Source organism: Apium graveolens, chromosome 4 (genome assembly GCF_009905375.1).
Source record: "Apium graveolens cultivar Ventura chromosome 4, ASM990537v1, whole genome shotgun sequence".
Classification (NCBI taxonomy): domain Eukaryota; kingdom Viridiplantae; phylum Streptophyta; class Magnoliopsida; order Apiales; family Apiaceae; genus Apium; species Apium graveolens.
This window is the reverse complement of record NC_133650.1, coordinates 210,046,471-210,069,857: the sequence shown is the minus strand read 5'-3', so window position 1 is coordinate 210,069,857 and position 23,387 is coordinate 210,046,471. Positions and strand designations below refer to the sequence as shown.

The window sequence follows — 23,387 nt, the reverse complement described above, 5'->3', positions numbered from 1 at the left end:
TCTCGTACATGGCATCCATCCGCCGTGAAAGCCTCCTATACTGGGTATCAGCCATCCCAGCACCCTCCTGAGCTCTCGCAAGAACCACCTCATCAGCCCTAGGCCTCGCCATAGTAGCACCTCGTGCTGGACGCCCTCCTGGAAGATGATAACCCAGCCCATGCTCCTCGGGCTCACCACCGTCCCTCCTGCATCCCATTCATAGTCCCACAATCATTGGCTGTGCCATCAACTGCAACTGCTCATGAGCCGGCCGTCACCTCCCACTCTCCGGTAACAGCTTCGTACCGTGGATGCATAGGGATTTTCATATGCTTAGCTCCCCTCAAAAACTTCAGAATTCCTTGGTAGATAAACTCACCAAGGTCCACATAGTACTCCTCATTAAGAATTCCCCACAACAACTGTGCTCTTTCAACTGTGACCTCGTGTGCATGCTAAGAAGGCAAAAATATTAGCACAAATAAATGCATCCCATGCACGGGCATACCTGTTCATAGCGATCGCCGGGAAGTGACGATACTCATTAGTGCCGGTCCTTGAAGGTCCAAACTGTGCCCGGCCTATAGAGAGTAGCACAAATCAAATCCAAGTCGAAATCCTCAGCAGTCTTCTCATTCCAGTTCTCCTCCTCGGGCTTCCTCTCTCGCTGTCCAATCACACGGCAAAATCGCCGCTGGGTGATAATCAACCGTCAGCCCTCGGACACACAGAAAACCCATTCTTCTCGGCCTTCGCGTTCGCATAGAACTCGCGAACCACTCTCATCGGCACTGCTTCGGGCGACTCATAAAAAGCTATCCACCCCTTCTCTGCAATCATAGGTAGCACTCACCATCCCTCCCCGATGGTAAAAACCCTCTCTCCTTCAGAAATCGTTTTCCCCAAAAGCCTAGTGTAACTCCTCCTCCACAGCTCTGTCATTCAAACGAGGCCTTGCAGCAGTACCCCTCGATGAATCAACAGTAGGGACTGTGCTGCTGCTATCAATAGTTTCGTGCTCTCTTGGGTTGCCATTGAATCTTGAATAAAAGTGTTTAAGAACTGAGTTTTTGTGTGTGGGAGAGAGTTTGAGTGTAGAAGTTTTGTGGGAGATATGTAGGATAGGTGTATGTATATATAGGGTGTGAATTAGGTTAAAATTAGATTAGGAGTGGGTTGAGGGATGAAATCATGGGGTATTAGGAAAGAAGTCGTGGGTTTAATGGGCTGTGTTTGGGTTTGTTTTAATTTTCCTGATTTTTTTTCTCTGAACTTAAAAAAAATTCTGGCAGTTGACACCTGAGCGGTCGCTCAGCAAGCTGAGCGGGCGCTCAGCAGAGCTGAGCGGAGCGGCTCAGGGGGTCACTGGGAAAAAAAATTCAGTCCCTTTTTCTGATTTTTTTGTGTTTTTTGGATAGGTTATTAACTTCTAAGGGTTCCTGTAACAACAAAATCATGGGTTGCCTCCCACGCAACACTTCTTTTTCGTCATTAGCTTGACGTTGCGTACCTTTCTCAAGTAGTCAATAAAATGGCACTAACCACTTCTCGGTTTGCCATGTCCCCATAGTAGTGCTTCAACCGCTGACCATTAATCTTGAATGCTTGGTCCGGATCATTCTCAAAAATTTCCACCGCTCCATGTGGAAACACAGTTTTGACAATAAAAGGTCCAGAACCACCTTGATTTCAACTTCCCAGGAAAAAAGTCGGAGACGAGAGTTGAATAAGAGAACTTGTTGGCCCCGGGCACGAATAACTTAGGATGTAGCTTCCTATCAGTGCCACCTCTCCACCTTTTCCTTGTACATTTTGTTATTCTCGTACGCTTGAAGTCGGAATTCATCAAGTTCATTAAGCTGAAGCATTCTTTTCTTACCAGCTGCACTAAATCCAGGTTCAACTTTTTCAACGCCCAGTAGGCCTTATGCTCAACTCCGCAGGTAAATGACATCCCTTACCGTACACCAACTGAAACGGGGACATACCAAGTGGAGTTTTGTATGTTGGTTCTGTAAGCTCAAACAGCTTCATCGAGCTTTAAGGACCAATCCTTCCTTGACGGACAAACAACCTTCTCTAGAATGCGCTTGATCTCTCTGTTAGACACTTCCGCTTGACCATTTATTTGCGGATGATAGGCAGTAGCAACTCGATGATTCACATTATAACGCTGCATCATAGAAGTGAACTTACGGTTGCAGAAATGCGACCCTTCATCACTTATGATTACCCGAGGTGTTCCAAACCTTGTGAAAATCTGCTTATGAAGAAAATTCAGCACTGCCTTTGCATCATTTGTCGGTAGAGCTTTTACTTCTACCCATTTTGAGACATAATCGACTGCCAGCAAGATGTACTGATTATTGCAGGACGAGACAAAAGGCCCCATGAAATCGATTCCCCAAACATCAAAGACCTCGACTTCAAGCATCACATTTAACGGCATCTCATCCTTTCTCATCAAATTTCCCACTCTTTGGCAACGATCACACCTTAAAAACAAACTGATGAGCATCCTTAAACAAAGTAGGCCAGAAAAAAACCTGCTTGCAGAATACGAGCAGCCGTCTTCTCACCACCATAGTGTCCACCATAAACTGTGGAGTGGCAGTCTCGTAATATCCCCCCGTCTTACAGAACGGGATACATCTCCTGATGATCTGGTCAGCTCCCTGTCTAAACAAATATGGTTCATCCCACATATACCACTTCACCTCATACAGAAACTTCTTCTTTTGAGCTGAGGTCAAATTATGAGGCATTATATTGCTGACAAGATAGTTTACAATATCTGCAAACCATGGCTCTTCATCCTGAACTGCGAACAACTGCTCATCCGGAAAAGATTCATTGATTAATGTCCTATCTTGTGAAGTAGACTCGGGATTCTCCAACCTAGAGAGATGGTCAGCTACTTGATTCTCAGTACCTTTTCGATCCTTGATCTCTAACTCAAATTCCTGAAGTAAGAACACCTAACGAATGAGTCTCGGCTTCGAATCCTTCTTGGAAACCAAATAGCGAATGGCCGCATGATCAGTGAATACTGTCACTTTAGTCCCAAGCAGATAAGATCGAAATTTCTCGAAACCAAAGACTATAGCCAAGAGCTCATTCTCCATAGTGGTGTAGTTCATTTGAGCCCCATTTAAGGTCTTACTCGCATAGTAGACCACATGAAAGAGATTATTCTTGCAGTGCCCCAGAACTGCACCTACCACATAATCACTCGCATCACACATCAACTCAAACGGCTCTGTTCAATCTGGTGTTGTAATAACTGGTGCAGTGATCAAACTCTTCTTGAGAGTCTCGAATGCCGCCAAATATTCATCATCAAATTTAAAAGGCACATCTTTCTCAAGCAAATTGCATAACGGCTTAGATATCTTTGAAAAGTCCTTGATGAACCGCCGATAAAACCCGCATGACCAAGAAAACTACGGATTCCTTTCACAGAAATAGGTGATGGAAGATTTTCAATGACTCCCACCTTGGCCTTGTCCACCTCCAGACCCTTACTAAAGACCTTATGCCCAAGAATAATGCCTTCACGCACCATAAATTGACATTTCTCCCAATTGAGCACCAAATTAGTTTCCACGCACCTTTTGAGTACGGCACAAAGATTATTCAAACATTCATCATACGAATGTCCAAAGACGGAGAAGTCGTCCATGAACATCTCGACATTATTTCCAATCATGTCAGAGAATATAGCCATCATACATCTCTGAAAAGTGGCTGGGGCGCCACATAACCCAAACGAAACTCTGCGAAAAGCAAACGTGCCAAATGGACAAGTGAATGTAGTTTTTTCCTGATCCTCTGGTGCAATACAAATCTGATTATACCCTGAATAGCCATCCAGAAGATAATAATACTCATGACCAGCCAACCTGTCAAGCATCTGATCAATGAATGGAAGAGGGAAGTGATCCTTCCTCGTGGCTTTGTTCAACTTTCGATAATCCATGCATACTCTCCATCCTGTAACTGTTCGAGTGGGGATGAGCTCATTCTTCTCATTTGCTACAACAGTGATACCTCCTTTCTTAGGTACACATTGTATGGGGCTCACCCAAGAACTGTCAGAAATAGGATAAATGATGCCTGCATCTAGCCATTTTAGATTTTCTTTCTTCACCGCCTCCTTCATGATAGGATTAAGTCTGCGCTGTTGTTCAACAGTCGGCTTACTACCTTCCTCTAGCAGAATTTTATGCATACAATATGAAGGGCTGATCCCCTTGATGTCTGCTATGGTCCATCCAATAGCCGATTTGAATTCTCTCAAAATCCTTAAGAGCTTGTCTTCCTCACTACCTGAAAGGTCAGATGCAATAATAACAGGTAAAGTAGATGCATCACCTAAAAAAACATACCTCAAGTGTTCAGGTAATGGCTTGAGCTCAAAGGTAGGTGCTTCCTCTATTGATGGTTTGAGCTTTCCTTCAGCATTCTTGAGGTCAGAAGTACCAAGAGATTCAAATGGCATGTCCAGCTTTCGCTTCCAGGGAGAAGCATTCAGATATTGTAATTGCTCATTGCCATCTTCATCATCACTGTCAAAATTCCCCACTAAGGCCTTTTCCAATGCACCAGACATTAGCATGCGATCGAGTTCCGAAGTAACCGCAGAATCAATCACATCCACTTTTAAGCACTCCTCATCTTCTGTATGGAATTTCATTATCTTGAATACGTTGAAGGTCACATCCTGATCTTGTACCCGCATAGTAAGTTCACCTTTCTCCACATCTATCAAGGTACGGCTAGTAGCCAGAAAGGTCTTCCCAAGATTATGGGAATCTTCTTATCTTCCTCAAAATCCAGAATATCAAAATCTGCAGGAAAGAAGAGCTTATCCACCTTGACTAGCACATCCTCCACTATGCCCCTTGGGTAAGTAATAGAACGATCAGCCAATTGTAGAGACATGTATGTGGGTTTTGGATCAGGCAAATCCAACTTTTTAAAGATCGACAACGGCATCAGATTGATGCTTGCTCCCAAATCACAAAGGCATTTGTCAAAAGCCAACTTGCCAATGGTGCAAGGAATGGTGAAGCTACCTGGATCTTTAAGCTTTAGAGGTAACTTTTGCTGCAGAACAGCGCTGCATTCTTCCGTGAGAGCAACGGTCTCAAGGTCATCCAGTTTCACCTTCCTTGAAAGAATACTCTTCATAAACTTCGCATAACTAGGCATTTGCTCCAAAGCCTCAGCGAAAGGTATATTGATGTGAAGTTTCTTGAACACCTCCAGAAACTTACCGAACTGTCTATCCAGCTTTTGTTGCTGCAATCTCTTAGGAAAATGTGGCGGAGGATAGAGCTGTTTCTCCCCTGTATTACCCTCAGGCAGAGTGTGTTCAACAGTAGTCTTCCTTGGTTCCGCCGCTTTCTCCTTTTGCTTAGCTTCTTCATCTCTAATTTCAGCTTCTCCTTCTTTTGGCTTTTCAGCATCAGCAACTTTCCCAGACCTTAAGGTAATAGCCTTGACTTGCTCTTTAGCTTCCTTCCTGCCTGGTACTTCCGTCTCACTAGGGAGTGTTCCAGGTTGACGATTGAGCACTGCATTGGCTATTTGACCGATTTGATTTTCCAAGGTCTTGATAGCAACCGCCTGACTCTTGCATAATAACTTAAGTTCATCAAAATCAGCACTAGTAGGTGCAACTGCACTTCCCTGTTGAGGGTATGATTGCCTTTGAGCATACTGCTGTGGTTGCTGGAATCCAGGTGGATTAAACTGTTTACTCACACCTTGCTGATATGGTGGCTGAATAACATTCTGATTATTACCCCAGCTGAAATTTGGAAGATTTCTGTTGTTAGGATGATAAGTAGCTGGCACAGGCTGCTGTTGTCGCTGATAATTATTCACATACTGAACAGATTCGTTGACAAGAGAACACTGATCCGTAGCATGAGAACCTGCACAAAGCTCACAAACCATAGCTATTTGATTAACTCCATATGTAGCTAGAGAATCAACCTTCATTGATAGCGCTTGGAGCTGCGCTGCAATAGCGGTGGCTGCATCGACTTCCAGAATACCTGCTACCTTCCCAGGCATCATCCTCTGAGTTGGGTTTTGATGCTCATTTGCAGCCATAGTCTCGATAAGATTATAAGCCTCAGTATAGCTTTTAGCCCATAAGGCGCCTCCAGCTGCTGCATCGAGCATGGGCCGAGATTGGGCCCCCAAAACATTATAGAAACCAGTGATCAGCATCCAATCGGGCATTCCATAATGTGGACACTTCCTCAACATTTCCTTGTAGCGTTCCCAAGCTTCGCACATAGATTCTGTAGGTTGCTGCGTAAACTGAGTAAGAGCACTCCTCATAGCAGCAGTCTTTGCCATCGGATAAAACTTCACCAGAAACTTTTGCGCAAGATCTTGCCAAGTAGTGATGGACCCAGTTGGTTCAGAATGTAACCAGTCCTTAGCTTTGTCCCTCAGTGAGAATGGGAAAAGCCTCAGCTTGATATCCTCATCAGTCACGCCATTATACTTGAAAGTGTTGCAGATCTCGATAAAATTCCTTATGTGCATGTTGGGGTCTTCAGTCGCAGCTCCTCCAAAAGAAACAGAATTCTGCACCATCTGAATAGTGCCCGGCTTGATTTTAAAGGTGTTAGCTTGAATAGCCGGATGAAGAATGCTTGACTGAATGTCATCAATTTTTGGCCGAGAAAAGTCCATAAGAGCTGGATCAGCCTGAACAATACGATCACCCATGATTACTGGTTCTTTCTGCTCAGTTCCTGAATCCAAATTTTCAAAATCTATCTTCTCCGGAATATCAAGAACTTCGTCTGTCTCCTCAGCTGTATCAAAAGTCCTCTTGCGAGTACGAGAACGAGTTTGCATAAACGCTTGTTTAAGTACCTGAAACACAACCAGAAATAATAAGTAACAACTACGTCCTAATCACTGAGTCCTAATGACCAATGATGGTAAGTACATAAACTAAACAAATACGCCGAGTCCCCGGCAGCGGTGCCAAAAATTTGTTAGGGCGGAAACACGCGCTAATATTCACGCAAGTATACGCGTTCACAAGTAATATAGAATACTTTCTAGTTCGTTCCCACATAGACTCAAACTAATTATTGTTTAATTAAACTCACGCACCAATGTATGATTATTTCTCAATGTTAAGACACTAACACTTAGAATTGTTGGCTAAATATTAACTACAATTAATTACTTAATTAATCACTTAATTAACACTTCAATTAATCAATATTAAAACACTCATGAGATCACAACTTCATTACTACTTCCTTCAATAGTTATTGTTATTACCTTTAGCATGTGATAGTGATGATATTAATCGAATAACACGAAACTGATAAAAGCCAACTTTCATTGTACTAATACCATTCTACCAAGCATCCACAATTAAGATAGAAGTTAAATAGGCATCAATTATGTTGAGTTCCTATATGTCTACAGAAATTGACAACACAAAGATTTAAGCACAAGTTATTCCTTTTGATTACACAGGGCGAATAAAACTGTTAGAGTTACCCACTAATCATGCACATCATACATGAACCTATGCTAGCATGGCAAGTTCTAAATCTCAAGATCCACCGTCGCTTCACAAGAGATTAACACCCTATCTTATATGTTCGCGGTGCACATAAGACGAATACGCACAACCAATACTAGATATCATACAATCATCACACACTAAAGTATTAAACAATTAACTAAAGAATTCCATAGTAAATCCGTTGCAACCCCATGATCACGATTAGCCCATAATAACACTTATCGTCATCATGGGTTCATATAAAATCATGATAAACAAACACAAGAAAATAATAACTAAACTAATTATATTAAACCAGAGTACGTCACAAGAGTAAATAGGTTCAAAGTAAGAAAACTAGCATCCAACGTTACAACGAAATAAGAATCACAAGGAAATATGCTTCCTCTTCGTTGCTGTGTGCTAAAACAGTCTTCTTCCTTATCTCCTTTGCTCCTTGCTTAATACCACGATCCTCCTTCGTGAAAACGTCTCCAAATCTACTTATATAATAGTCCCATAAAACTCAGATTACATAGAAGTTGGAAGCCAAACAGAAGTAGAAGTCTTAAAATAATTATTTAATTTCCCGACCCTACGCGGCCGCTCAGCATAGCTGAGCGGGCGCTCAGCTTTCTACACGGCCGCTCAGCATAGCTGAGCGGGCGCTCAGGACCCTACTGGATTTTTCCTGAGTTTGCTCCATTTCTTCGCCGTAATCTGCCCCTTTCTTTCCTCTCTCAATGGTGAACACATGCCAAGGCTTATTCTTGATGATTACTCCTCCGAAATACAACTAATACCCTGAAATGCATAAACACTAGAAAAATGCATCAAATACACAAAATACTTGATTTTAAGGCACCAATTTAAGCCATTTTAAGATGTTCTAAGTGGTATAAAATGCCACTTATCATGGACCACTTCGGGTCCGAGCATCTTCCGCTCTCCTACTTCATCCCATTATAAGGGAGATCGACACCTTCTTCCGTACAGGGCCTCATAAGGCGGCATTCCGATGCTAGCATGAAAGCTATTGTTATAAGAAAACTCGATCAACGGCAAGTGATCATCCCAACTTCCTTTAAAGTCTATTGCACAGACTCTCAACATATCCTCTAGTGTCTGGATGGTCCTTTCACTCTGCCCATCCGTCTGGGGATGGTACGCGGTACTCATATTTAACTTGGTCCCCGCACATTCTTGAAAGCTCCTCCAAAATCTGGAGTTGAACCTGGGGTCTCGGTCTGAGACAATGGACGTTGGGACTCCATGTCGCGTCACTATTTCCTTAAGGTAAATGTCCACCAGTCTATTGACTGTGTATCTCTCATTGATAGGAATGAAATGAGCTGACTTTGTCAGTCGGTCTATAATCACCCATATGGCATCATGGTTGGCTTTCATCCTTGGTAAACCGACAACAAAATCCATGGATATCTGTTCCCATTTCCATTTGGGAATCTCCACGGGTCGTAAAAGTCCACTGGGTCTCTGGTGCTCTGCCTTTACTCTTTGGCAAGTCAAACATTTGCATACCCATTCTGCTACGTCCCTCTTCATGTTGGGCCACCAGTAATATTCCTTCAAATCCCTATACATCTTGGCGCTTGCCGGGTGAATGGAATACCTTGAACTATGGCTTTCATCCAAAATCTCATCTTTAAGCTCTTGAACATTCGGAACCCAAATCCGGTAGGAGTACCTCATTATCCCTTTATCATCTTTCTCAGTATGGATCTCTTCTCCAGTCATTGACTCCCTGCCTTCATTCATTATTTTCTCTTGGCACAATCTGATCTTTTCCAATAACTCTGGCTGCATTGAGATCTCAAACAGCTTTTCAGTTCCAGTTCCGGTTCCGGTTACCTTTACTTCAATTTCCATTCTCTCAAAATCCTTTATCAATTCTTCCGAAGTCATTATCATTCTGAGTCTTTCCTTTCTACTAAGGGCATCAGCCACCACATTGGCTTTCCCCGGATGATAGAGAATCTCATAATCATAGTCCTTGATTAGCTCTAACCATCTCCTCTGGCGCATGTTGAGCTCTTTCTGCGTAAATATGTACTTGAGGCTCTTATGGTCTGTGAAAATCTCGCACTTCTCTCCATAAAAGTAGTGCCTCCAAATTTTTAGGGCAAAAACTATTGCCGGGAGCTCAAGGTCATGAGTAGGATATCTAATCTCGTATTTCTTCAGTTGTCTCGACACATACGCAATCACCTTACTGTGCTGCATAAGCACACACCCTAATCCTTTGTGCGACACGTCACTATATATCACAAAATCTCCTTTTCCGTCGGGCAATGCCAACACCGGGGCCGTTACCAACCTTTTCTTTAATTCCTGAAAACTGTTCTCGCATTTCTCCGTCCATTCAAACTTCTCTGTCTTACGAGTAAGTCGTGTCAAAGGGGCTGCGATCTTCGCAAAGTCCTGTACAAATCTACGATAGTAGCCGGCCAATCCTATGAAACTCCTTACCTCTGTGGGTGTGGTTGGCCTTTCCCAATTTGAGACCGCCTCTATCTTGAAGGGGTCGACCAATACTCCTTTATTGATCACATGTCCTAAAAACTGTACTTCATTCCGCCAGAATTCACACTTCGAGAATTTGGCATATAACTGTTCCTCTCTGAGTATTCCTAGAGCTATCCTCAAATGCTCTGCATGTTCTGCCTCAGTCCTTGAGTAGATTAAAATATCATCAATAAAAACTATCACACACTTGTCCAAGTACTTCTTAAATACTCTGTTCATTAAATCCATGAAAGCCGCTGGGGCGTTGGTTAATCCAAAGGACATTACCAAAAACTCATAGTGCACATACCTGGTATGGAACGCTGTCTTGGGAATATCTTCGGGTTTAATCTTTATTTGGTGATATCCAGTTCTCAGGTCAATCTTGAAAAAATAAATAGCATCCTTTAGCTGGTCGAACAGATTGTCTATTCTAGGTAACGGGTACTTGTTCTTTATGGTTAGCTTGTTCAACTCTCGATAGTCGATGCACAGCCTCATGCTCCCATCCTTCTTCTTAACATATAACACTGGTGCTCCCCACGGAGACACACTGGGTCTTATCATACCCTTATCCAAAAGTTCCTGCAATTGGGTAGCTAATTCCTTCATTTCTAATGGGGCTAATCGGTAAGGTGCTTTTGAAACTGGCGCCGTCCCTGGGGCCAGCTCAATAGCAAATTCAATCACTCTATCGGGTGGTAATCCCGGAAGGTCTTGTGGGAATACGTCTTCAAATTCGTTGACTACCGAAATATCTTGTAAGTTGGGCACCTCCTACTGCGTGTCCACCACATAGGCTAGGTAAGCCTCATTTCCTTTTCGTAGCATCCTTTTGGCCTGGGCCATAGTCAAAAATTTCTGCGTCCGCCTCTTTCCTCTAAATATAACTTCTTTCTTTCCTGGGATATTTAACTTAACTTTCTTCCCCTTACAGTCTATATGAGCATCATTGATAGATAGCCAGTCCATTCTCAAAATTACATCAAACTCCCTAATTTAAAATGAATCAGATCAACACTAAAAGTTTGCTCCCCTATGCCTAATTACAGGCGGGGTGAATCTGGTTAACAGGAATAATTTCATGATTGGCTATTTCTACTTGTAAGGGTTCTATAAAGGGTTCAGCCTTAAGTCTTAGCTTGCGCGCAAGGTCCTTTGATATAAAAGATTTAGTTGCTCCCGAATCAAATAAAACGTTTGCACTGACTGAATTTAGAGAAAGGGTACCTGCTATAACATCTGAGTCTTTCATAGCATCCTGGACTGTCATATTGAAAGTCCTCGCAGTAGGTGGCTTATTGGAGGTAGCCCTGCTGGCTCCTGAAGCTACTGGTTTGTTCATTGGGCATTCCTTCTTCCAATGACCCGGGCATCCACACTGATGATAAGTGGTGGTTGGAATGACAGCAGGGGTTGATGAAGGGCACTTAGTTGAATAGTGACCCTCTCGACCATACTTAAAGCAGGTTACTGGCTTTCCTTTACACTCCCCAGTATGCATCCTTCCACAAGTGTTACAGGCTGGCAATACGGGTCGAGACTGGTTGGAATAGGACATTCTTGACTTCTGGCCGCTCTGGCTCATATTCACGCTCATTGGCCGCTTAAACCCAGTGTTCCGTCCCGGTAGGGACACTGCTCCTCGATTAACTCTAGTTGGGAAGATCCTTCCTGCGGAACCTCCACCCATGCTCATACTTTTCCTCTTTATTCCCTTCTTCTCTCTTTCCTTTTGCATCTGTTCACTTCCGGCTTCTACAATTGTTGCCTTTTACACCAGAGTGGCATAATCAGTAAGCTCAAGGATTGCCACCCTATTCTGAATCCACGGTTTCAGTCCCTGCTGAAACCTCCTAGCTTTCTTTTCCTCGGTACTCACAAACTCTGGCACGAACCTTGATAACTCAGTAAATTTTGCTTCGTACTCTGCTACGGATAAGTTATTCTGCTTTAGCTCCAAGAACTTGAGCTCCATCTGGTTTTCCATAAACCTCGGGAAATACTTTCCCAAAAACAACTGACTGAACCTCTCCCAGGTTATGATAGCATCTGTCTCCATGTTTTTCTTGGCCTCCCACCAGTAGTTGGCCTCCCCTTTAAGAAGGTAGGTAGCAAATATAGTCTTCTGTGCCTCATCGGTACTCAGAATCTCAAAGGATTTCTCCATTTCCTTTAACCATGCCCTTGCCTCAACTGGGTCGGCTGATCCGTGGAACTCAGGGGGCTTAAGGGACTTAAAAGCCCTGAAAGAGTTTGCCACAACATTGTTATTTCCTTGAGGGGGTGGGTTGGGTTGACGTTCCAAGTTCTGCCTTAGTAGTTGCATGAACTGGCCCATGAGATCCATGCCTGGGTTTGGTACTGGTTGCTCAACCTCAGTTTCTCCTTCTTCAGCCTCTATCTCAAATCCCTCAACATCATATGTTTCCTCTTCCTCTTCATACAGGGAGTCATCCTATTCCACATAATCCTCATCTTCCTATTCACTGTGTTCTTGGTTCCTACCATCCTGGTTATGGCTTCCCTGGTCCTCAGATCCAGGGTTCGCCCTAGTTCCAATCTTTCTTGGCGGCATGATACTGATAAATATTTGGGAAATTCCATGTTAGGTCACAATCATACACAACATTATGCCTTGCACAGTTCTATAATGGGGAGAATGTATCTCGCAATTCTATTATATTATGACACTTCTAATAAGAAGTGCAGTAATAATAATGATAAAAACAGTGATCTCGTCACTAAGGAACTGAACTGAAAGGAAACAAATATATACATAATGCGAGAAATACATAGTTTGATCTGGTCAAAAGTACAACAGTGCTACAGCCATCTGTCCTAAAAGTGATACACAATAGTCTATCTGTCTAGTCAGAAAAAGGGATGCTATATACAAGTCAACTATCCCGGAAAATTGGCTCTTACTAAGGCCTCGACTAACTAGACAACTAGACTATCCCATTGTCAGTCCTGAATCATACACCAGAGCGGGTCAGCTCCCATACCCTTTCCATCGCATGACGGAAGATATAGTCGGCCTGCCGCCTGGAGATCCTACCATGCCTGTCCCCTGGAGCGATCTGAGTCTCGCTCAGGACGTGAGCTCTATCCCCGTCAGCTCCCTCCTCAAGGATCGGGGTATAGCAGCCCTAGTCTCATAAGCTCGGGTACACCTACCCACCCTCTCTGCATCCAACTCCCTCCTGACCTCATCGAGTCGGGCCTCAGCAACAGCCACTCGGGTCCTCAGTACATCCTGAACATAGCCGTGGGCTAACAAAGACTGCCTATGGGCAGGGTCGAGAGGTGGTGAATCCGGAGCCGCTGGGGGTGCCTCCTCGGTCTACCTAGGCTCGAAAGTATGGGTCTCTAAGCTGTCATCATAGGGGATCCAAGATAGTGGTGGATGGGTAGGAGCTCTGACCACCGGGAGTGTGGGTAAAGGGGTACCAGTGTACACTACCATAGCTCCGACACGCTCCTCAGCTACTGGGACCTCATCCGGGTCCTCCTCATCTGAAATAGCAATAACCTCTGTCTCTAACTCCTCTGAGGGGTCCTCCTCATCCTCCTCCATCTCAGGCTCCTCCTGATCCTCGACATCTAGCAGTGCCTCATCATGCTCACGCTCGAACATCTCAGGGTCCTCTATCTCATGTGCCTATACATAAACGAGCTAAGTTACTATCATGATACTTATAAGGGTTCCCGTAAGGGTTTTAACTGTCAGCGCTACTTTAAGTAGTCCGACCATGAACTTGGCAAGAGTTCTTATTATCTTTGTGAGTTTATTATTATATCGTCGCATCATCTCTGAGGTTTATAACGCTTAGCTCTGATACCATTTCTGTAACACCCCCAGATCTGGGGTCAGGGATCCGGGTCGTCACGGTCTTTCTTTCCACAATATCACTTAACTGAATTAATAATAAATAACCTCATGTTGTGACCCCACACTAACACACCACAACCCGTTATAGTCTCAGAGATGAAATTGAAATAAGTACAAGTCTTTGAATCCAAAATTTAAAAGTTATTACAACCCAAAATGATTACTTGATAAGTTTACAATTAATTGCCATTATCTGCCACAAGTTATAATTATACATAATTGATTCCCAAAAGTAGAAGGTCTGATCTATAGATAGATCTACCTCTGCAACTATAGCAGCTATGATCTCAACGAGAAGGCGCGGGGCGCTTCCCACGCTCTTGCGCTGGGTCTGCTTGAGTCTGGCCACCTTTCCTAACTGTTGTTGTGTGATGAAAAAATAAAGCAAGAGTGAGCATTACAGCTCGCAAGATAATATATAGTGTAAACAATAATGCGAGTATCTAAATGGATAAATTACTAAAATCCTTTATCAAGTGTAAGATAATTACTTACTGGATATAAGCAAAAACAAGGGATGAAGTTACCAAATACTTCACTATACTTATATCATTTATAAAGCTACTTGAACTACCACTGTTCAAAGTATAATGAGCTTTCAACAGTTCATCACATAGATGAGACTACAAGACAAGATTTGAATAGATTAAATCTTTGAAGTATTATTGAATGAAATGAAGTTATGATATACTTCATTAAGTCCCGATATATATATCCACATATATATCTCTTTATACATTTCCTGAAAACCTCTGTCATGTAAAGTATGAAAAGAGTTTGTAACATCCAATGAATTTTTGGAAAGGAAAAGAATTGTGGCATAAACCCGGTATCTTGCTGATCAGGCAAAGATACCAATAAGTAACCTTTTCTACTAGTAGATGGACGAATTCCCCACTGGTCATCACCCTGGTCGCAATAGGACCTTATGCTGAACTGCCACTCAGCCACTTACGCATTTGATGGACTCCCACTGAGCCACTTACACTTTCATGGACGCCCACTGAGCCCATGTTGCTTATGCCGACTCGATAGATGGACTTACTTCCCGAATGTTGGGTAAGTAATCAATTCATTTACCAATACAGCAACCTTGTTGCGAATATAAAATACACCACAGAGCCGGATCCCTCCGGTTTTGAGCGAGTATTTAAATCCCCTTTAAAAGGAAGATCTTAAATATATAAAAAAAAATGAGTTTTGGGATCCACTCTAACTTTTAAAAATCATTTCAAAGACTCGAAAACACTTTAAGGAGTGTTTGGAGTAATGTTGATTTAATAAAGTAAATCAGTCCCAATATATTAGAAAATATCTGAATATTATTATTTAAATAACATTCCCATAAAGAATAATCTTTATAAAAATAATTGAAGTAGAAGTTGTAAAACTTATACTTGAAATGAATAGTAAATAACCAAAGATATACTTATACGAAAGTAATATCTTTATTTGAATAATCAAAAGTAAGTTTGATTATCGACACATTATTCTTTAATAAAATAAAGAATATTATTCAGTAAATAATATTCATTAAATAATATAAACTGAGTCATAAGTCCTCGAATGAATATTCAAGTAATATTCATTAAATAATATAAACTGAGTCATAAGTCCTCGAATGAAGATTCAAGTAATATTCATTAAATAATATAAACTGAGTCATAAGTCCTCGAATGAATATTCAAGTAATATTCATTAAATAATATAAAGTTATCGAATAAACCTTGTTCGATTAATAGTTTTGAAAACTATATCAATATATATATATAAATATATATATCATATACTCGGGAACATCTACTCCCGGTTTTAGAAAAGGGTTCACCTTTAGGTCCCCTATCCTCAGGGTATACGCAACTACTGCTTGTCTCTAGCATAGGTATTATGCAAATATAAGCATTTGAACCAACAGATATATATCAAGATTACAAAACAGACATGCATATATACCATATCACATGCTCCAATATATTGCAAGAATTTGCTAATTAACCAACATGCATCTATCACAAGATAATGCATATACATATATACATCACCACAACAATATAACAGGTAGAAAACTTGCCTGAGCGACTGGGGGTTACAAATGGCTTGGGACGAGTCTGGTAACCTATAAACAACATATAAGTTGGAATTAAACCAAAGTCACTTATAAATCTATACTTTAACCAATTTAGACTCTAACGCTCGCTTTGCGCTTACTGATTCTCTTAAGTCGCTCGAGTACCCTCGGCTCCACCATTTTTAATAAATTAACCATTACGAGTTTTAAGGCGATTCTTTAGCGAGTGTCTTACCAACTGCCCATTACACTTTACATAAATGTTTCATACTCCAATTAGTCCTTTAAGGTCTTTAACCTATGTTTCAAAGTAAGGCGAGGGGTAATGGTTCGTTCGCGAAACACCGTTACTTAAAACGGTCGTTTCTCCTAAACCGTACATCGGAATCAAACGAACCACATATCAAAACGAAGCTCGTAACATGAACTATCTAATCATGGAAATGGTCAAAACCTAGCAGTGAGTTCACGGGTCCTAATGTTAAGAGCAAAAACAATCTAAAGTAAATCGGACATTACGACGGCTATGTTTACGCGATTACCAATTTTATTCTACTCCAAATCAACCCACAATCAACCCACAATCAACATCCCAATCAAAACTCCATCCATACTTCATCATAACAGCCCCAACAACTCAACATTATAAATTTATACTATTCTCAAACATGAATTTAAACTATACTTAAGTTCATTAATCAATACTCCAAGAATTACAACTCCAAAACATTACAACACCAACTATCCTCTACATTCACAACAAACAAGCCTCTCATGAACTATAACAACATAACTAAACCTAATACTCAAGTAAAGTTAGGGTTTGGAATCACCCTTAAAAGTCCTTATCCAAGCTTAATCTAAACAAAAACTCAAGAACAAAAATTTTAGTTCTTGAAACACTATTCACCATCTTCTTCCATGATTTTTAGGAAGAGATTGTGAATGATTTAGGAGCTCAAACTTATAGGATAGCTATATCTATGCATAAGGAGTCTTGGATAATTACCTTGCTAATTAACAAAGCTTGGAACTAAGATTTTGAATTTCTTGCTTTGAAGAAGAAGAAAAAGCCGAGAGCTTTTTGGATGAAGAAATGAAATAATTTTGTGTTTTGGTGAAATGATTTGTTGGTTGGTTGATTTTGATTTGTTTTGTTTTGTTTTCTTACCTTTTACCATGGTAACTTTTGTGTGGTTCTAATTCATCCAACAACACACTTGCTTTGGTCATGCTTATGTCACCATGTGATGTCACCCTCCCACCTTTGTCCTCTTCTCATTGGTTTGATGACATCATCCCCACTAATCTCTTTGATTAGCTTCTAATTACTTGGCTAATGACCGCTGATCTGTTATACGGTTCGCTTAACTTTCGTTTTCGTTTATCGTTTGAGGGATCATACCCGGGATCTTATTACTTGGGTTCCCTTAACCTTTATCAATACATTATATTCCTTTTATGATCCTCTCTTACAATTTTTGAATTTAAATCCTTTTTATCCTGTTACCTTATACTCAATTCTTTCGATATCTGGTGGATTTTCGGGAAAAATCAAGGTGTTCGGATTTGGATTCTGACGATCTTTACATACACTTATTTATCATAAAGAGTACTATTACGATCTCAGAATAACAATAAAAGAACCCCTACATAGTGTGGCATGAAAAGTTTTCTTATTCAGCAATATCAGCAAAAACACTATTCATAAGGGTTACAAAAAGTTTAAAATTTTGGGGTTATTACAATTATTTAGAAAAATAGTTAATCATGTTCCATCAAACTCAGAAAGATAGAGATGATGCCTTTTATGTTAGGGATGAAGTGCTAAAAATGAATGAATCTCTAAAAACTGAGTTAGAAAAGGAAAGAGAGATTATCAGGACTTGGACTAACTCTGGTAGAGCAACTCAGGATATTCTTAGTAGTGAAAACTGGAAAGAGGGCTTAGGTTATGGAGATGATAAGAACAGTATGGGAACTGTAGAAACTGAGCCTATAGTTGTTAAACAAAAACCAAAGGTAAATCTTGTTAAGTTTGTAACTGCAAAGTCTGATATTGAGAAATCAGAAGTTAAGGAGAAATTAACTTTTGACAAACCTAAACAGGATAAGTTAACTGAAGTTAACATAGGCTTAATGACAAAGAAGCAACTTAAGTATAAGCTGAAATAGGTTAAAAATGTAAACAAGGTAAATCCACCTAGGAAAAATAGGAATGGAAAGGAAGGTGTGAACAAAAGTAACAATTATAAGCCTGTTCCTAATGCTCCTAGAAAAATATGTCATAACTGTGGAAATTCTAACCATCTGGATTATTTTTGCAGGAAGAATAAGAACATAAACTCCTTACCCTCAAAGTCAGGAGTTAAGAGTCAGTCTGTTAGATATAAGCCACAAAATCCTTGTTTTCATTGTGGTAGTTTATGGCATTCCATTTATACTTGTAAGGAATATCATAGTTTGTACTATGATTATTATCAAATAAAACCTTCTTTAAAGAAAGTTAGCATTATTCCTTCTAGTGTAAGTTCTGATGCAAAGTCTGATATTGCAAATTTTGATTAGAAAACTGTTAACATAAACTCTGATGCTAAACCCACTGCAAATGTTAACAAACTTAATAAGGCCAAAGGATCCAAGCAAGTCTGGGTCCTTAAAACTAATCATTAGTAGTCTTTGTGATTGCAGGGCAACAGGAAGAACATCCTAGTTCTGGACAGTGGATGTTCAGGATATATAACTGGAAATAAAGCCCTGCTATCAGACTTTGTGGAGAAAGCTGGCCTAGGTTTTTCTTATAGAGATGGCAATATGGGAAAAACTTTGGGATATGGCAATATCAATCTTGGGAATGTCATCATTGAAAAAGTAGCTCTGGTCTCAGGACTTAAACACAATCTGCTGAGTGTTAGTCAAATCTGTGATAGAGGTTATCATGTGGATTTTTTTGAAGAATACTATGAAGTTGTAAGCAAATCTACAGGCAAAGTTGTTCTGAAAGGATACAGGCATTGTAACATTTATGAAGCAAAGCTTTCAACAAGTACTGATGGTTCTGCAATCTGTCTGTTAAGTAGAGCATCAATTGAAGAAAGCTGGAATTGGCACAAGAAACTCTCTCATTTAAATTTCAACAATATAAATGAACTAGTCAAGAAAGATCTTGTGAGAGGACTGCCAAAATCAGTATTTGCTCCTGATGGCCTTTGTGATTCATGTCAGAAGGCAAAACAAAGAAAATCTTCAATCAAGAGCAAGACCGAATCATCAATTCTTGAGCCTTATCACCTACTACATGTTGATATATTTCATCCAGTGAATGTCATGTCTATTGCAAAGAAGAAATATGATATGGTCATAGTAGATGAGTTCACCAGATACACATGGGTGTATTTCTTGCACACAAAAAGTGAAACTGCATCTATCTTGATTGATCATGTCAAATAACTGGATAAATTGGTCAAAGACTCTGTGATAATCATAAGGAGTGATAATGGCACTGAGTTCAAGAATTTGATTATGGAAGAGTTCTGCAAAAACCATGGAATAAAGCAGGAATTCTCGGCTCCTGGAACTCCACAGCAAAATGGAGTTGTTGAAAGAAAGAATAGAACTCTTATTGAAGATGCACGAACTATGCTTGATGAAGCAAAGTTACCAACCTATTTTTGGGCTGAAGCTGTGTAGACTGCTTGTTTTACTCAGAATGCAACACTTATCAACAAGCATGGAAAAACGCCATATGAGATGGTGAAGAAAAAGAATCCAAATCTGAAGTATTTTCATGTATTTGGATGCAAGTATTTTGTTCTTAAGACTCATCCTGAACAGCTATCCAAATTTGATCTAAAAGCTGATGAAGGAATTTTTGTTGGATATCCACTTTCCACAAAAGCCTTTAGAGTCTACAATTTAAGAACAAGGGTTGTCATGGAATCTATCAATGTCTCTTTTGATGATAAGAAGATTACTGGACTTGAAGACTTCAATGATCATGATCAGCTGAGATTCGAAAATGAAATTTTAAATTCTGATTCTATAAATCCTGACAGTCTAAATCCTGATACTGCAAACTCTGATGGATTAAACTATGATGTTATTGAAACTGTGGTGACTACCCCTAAGGAAAATGCACCTGTGCAGGGGGAGCATGTTGAAGATCCAACCACATCTCAAGAAGTATCAGAACCTAGAACAGGCTCTTCAAGTTCTGATGGACCAAGTTCTGATAATTCTGGAAACTCATGTTCTGATATTTCCGGAAACTCAAATTCTGAAGGATCCAACTCAGAGAGCATAATTTCAGGGGAAGCATCAGAAAATGTTGATGGAGACAGCATGGATCATGGAGGAGTATCCAGTTCTAGAGATAACCTTCCATCTGGAAGGAAGTGGACTAAAGCACATACACCTGACTTAATTATTGGAAATCCTGATGCAGGTGTCAGAACTAGAACAACTACATCAAATAAATGTCTCTATCATTCTTTTATATCTCAGATTGAACCAAAGAAAGTGGAAGAAGCTCTTCAAGATGCTGATTGGGTGCAAGCAATGCAGGAAGAGTTAAATGAATTTGAAAGAAATAAAGTCTGGACCCTAGTGCCAAGACCAAAGAACAGATCTGTTGTTAGTACAAATTGGGTGTTCAGAAATAAAACTGATAGTGATGGCATAATTACAAGGAATAAAGCAAGGCTGGTTGCAAAAGGATACTCTCAACAGGAGGGAATTAATTATGATGAAACATTTGCACCAGTTGCTAGATTGGAGGCCATAAGGATATTTTTGGCTTATGCTGCTCACAAAAAGTTTAAAGTCTTTCAAATGGATGTGAAAAGTACTTTTCTTAATGGAGAATTGGAAGAAGAAGTATATGTTGAACAACCTCCAGGTTTTATAAATTCAAAATTACCTCATCATGTCTACGGACTTGATAAAGCACTTTATGGCCTTAAGCAAGCTCCAAGAGCATGGTCTGAGAATTTAGCTCAGTTTCTTCTGGAAAGTGGATTTAACAGAGGGACTATTGACAAAACACTGTTCTACCTCAACCATGGAAATGACTTACTTTTGGTGGAAATATATGTTGATGATATCATTTTTGGTTCTACAAATGAAAACTTTGTAAGAAGTTTGCCAAGCTGATGCAGTCAAGATATCAAATGAGTATGATGAGAGAACTTAACTATTTTCTGGGCCTTTAAGTCAAGCAGAATGAAGAAGGAACTTTTATTTATCAATCTAAGTACACCAGAAATTTGTTGAAGAAGTTTGGAATGCAAGATTGTTCAAATGCATCCACTCATATGGCCACTGCAACAAAGTTTGATAAGGATACTGGTAAATCAGTAGATATTACTGATTATAGAGGTATGATCGGCTCATTACTCTATCTAACTGCAAGTATACCTGATATCATGTATGCTACCTGTCTTTGTGCAATATTTCAAGCAGATTCAAGAAAACCTCACTTAACAGCTGTGAATAGAATTTTCAAGTACCTTAAGGGTACAGCTGATCTGGGATTGTGGTATCCTAGAGAATCAGACTTTAAGCTAATAGGTTACTCAAATGCAGATTTTGCAGGATGCAAAATTGACAGGAAAAGCACAAGTGGAAGCTGCCAATTTCTTGGAGGCAGATTGGTTTCTTGGTTTAGCAAGAAACATAAGTCAATTTCCACATCAACTACAGAAGCAAAATACATTGCTGTAGGAAGCTGTTGTGCACAGATTCTTTGGATGAAGAATCAGTTACTGGATTATGGGTTAGAATTTTCTAAAATCCCTATTTATTGTGATAATCAAAGTGCTATTGCTATGACAGGTAATCCAGTTCAACACTCAATGACAAAGCACATCAGCATTAGGTACCACTTTATAAGGGAACATGTGGATGAAGGTACAATGGAATTGCATTTTATTCCAACAGATCAACAACTAGCAGATATCTTCACAAAACCACTATGTGAAGTTATTTTTACAAGACTGGTAAATGAACTTGGAATGGTTTCAGGTTCTTTCTCTAAATCTGCTTAGTTTATGTTCTGATACATCAAATTTTATGATTAGTATTTACAGATATTACTATCTTTCTGTATTATGTGCTTAAATTGAAATTTGCTTAAGTGCTGATTGTTGTCTGATGTGATTTTCTAAACTCTGATAGTGATATGAATGTTTCTGTGACTATTCAATCCAATGAGGATAACTGTGCTAGATGCTGGCCTATTAGTCTTTAATACACTAAAGATCCCATGTATGAAATAATTGTTTATGTGGAAATCTTTTAACACATGCAAATTCTGATATTGATCTTAGTTAAAATTTTTTTTGTGTGTCTTATTACTAAGTCAAAAACTAGAATAGTGCTTCTTATTTGTTAAGTTCTGATATTTGTAAATCTGATGGATGTACTAAGTGTTGATAAGCCTCACTTATCAAAAGAAAAAAAAAGAAATAAAAATCAGGTACTCCTTTGAGATCTAGAGTAAAAATGTGAAAGGGAAGACCCAAGTGCATTGCTGGTATTAAGTAGTATGCATTAGAAAAGCAAAAAAAATTCTTGGTGACTTTTCATACTCTATGATTACTGGAGAAATACTCTGATAGCAGCATAAATTCTGATAAGCAGTCGTGACTCACTTACACTAAGAAGCCTCTGTAAAAAGGAATTTCAAAAGATGCATAAAATGAGCACAAAACAATTGAGGTGGACTCATACATGAACTCATTCAATAGTAGGCTTCAGAATAATGATAGATTTTGAGCAAAGTTCTTAGTTATGCCTTATTTCTAAGATGTACTGAAGTGAATCAGACTTTACTCTTTGTCTGATATTTAGCTTAATGCACACACTTACACTCCATATGAATGATGAAAATTACTGTGGTGATAAATGTTGTTTTAGATGAACAGTTTATGTGTCAGATTGCATAAATTCTGAGGATAAGTTCTGATGGAAGTTCTGATGATTAAGTTCTGATGTAGCCATATCAGTATTTGTGTGAAGAATTACAGAAATAAACATTCACTTTTCGAGTTAAGGAGCCATATTCTGATGACTTTTAAATTATGATAATAATCAAGTTCTGATGCTGACGTGGCAATATTTATTTACTTGGTTTATTTTTGGTCATTACTTGAACGATAATATTTATACAGAATATTGGTTAATGTGAGATAAAACAGTCATAATCATTATGGGTTAGTGGTTAGCGGGTATGTCTTGAAAACCTGCATGCGCACAGTAATTGTTATTATTTCCCGTGCCCATTAACTCTGGCTTTAGATCTTTTACTGACTGTTATTATTACACATCAGTCTAGGGAGTCGAGGGGTCATTATTTTTTCTTGTAA

The 23,387-nt window shown here is 39.9% G+C and overlaps 1 non-coding gene across 1 annotated transcript; it reads left to right on the top strand.

Moving 5' to 3' along the window:
- Nucleotides 1-6,235: 6,235 nt before the first annotated feature.
- Nucleotides 6,236-6,342, top strand: LOC141722745 (small nucleolar RNA R71). The gene has a single exon (XR_012575750.1). It is a non-coding gene; the product is annotated as a small nucleolar RNA R71 (small nucleolar RNA).
- The last annotated feature ends 17,045 nt before the right edge of the window (nucleotides 6,343-23,387 follow it).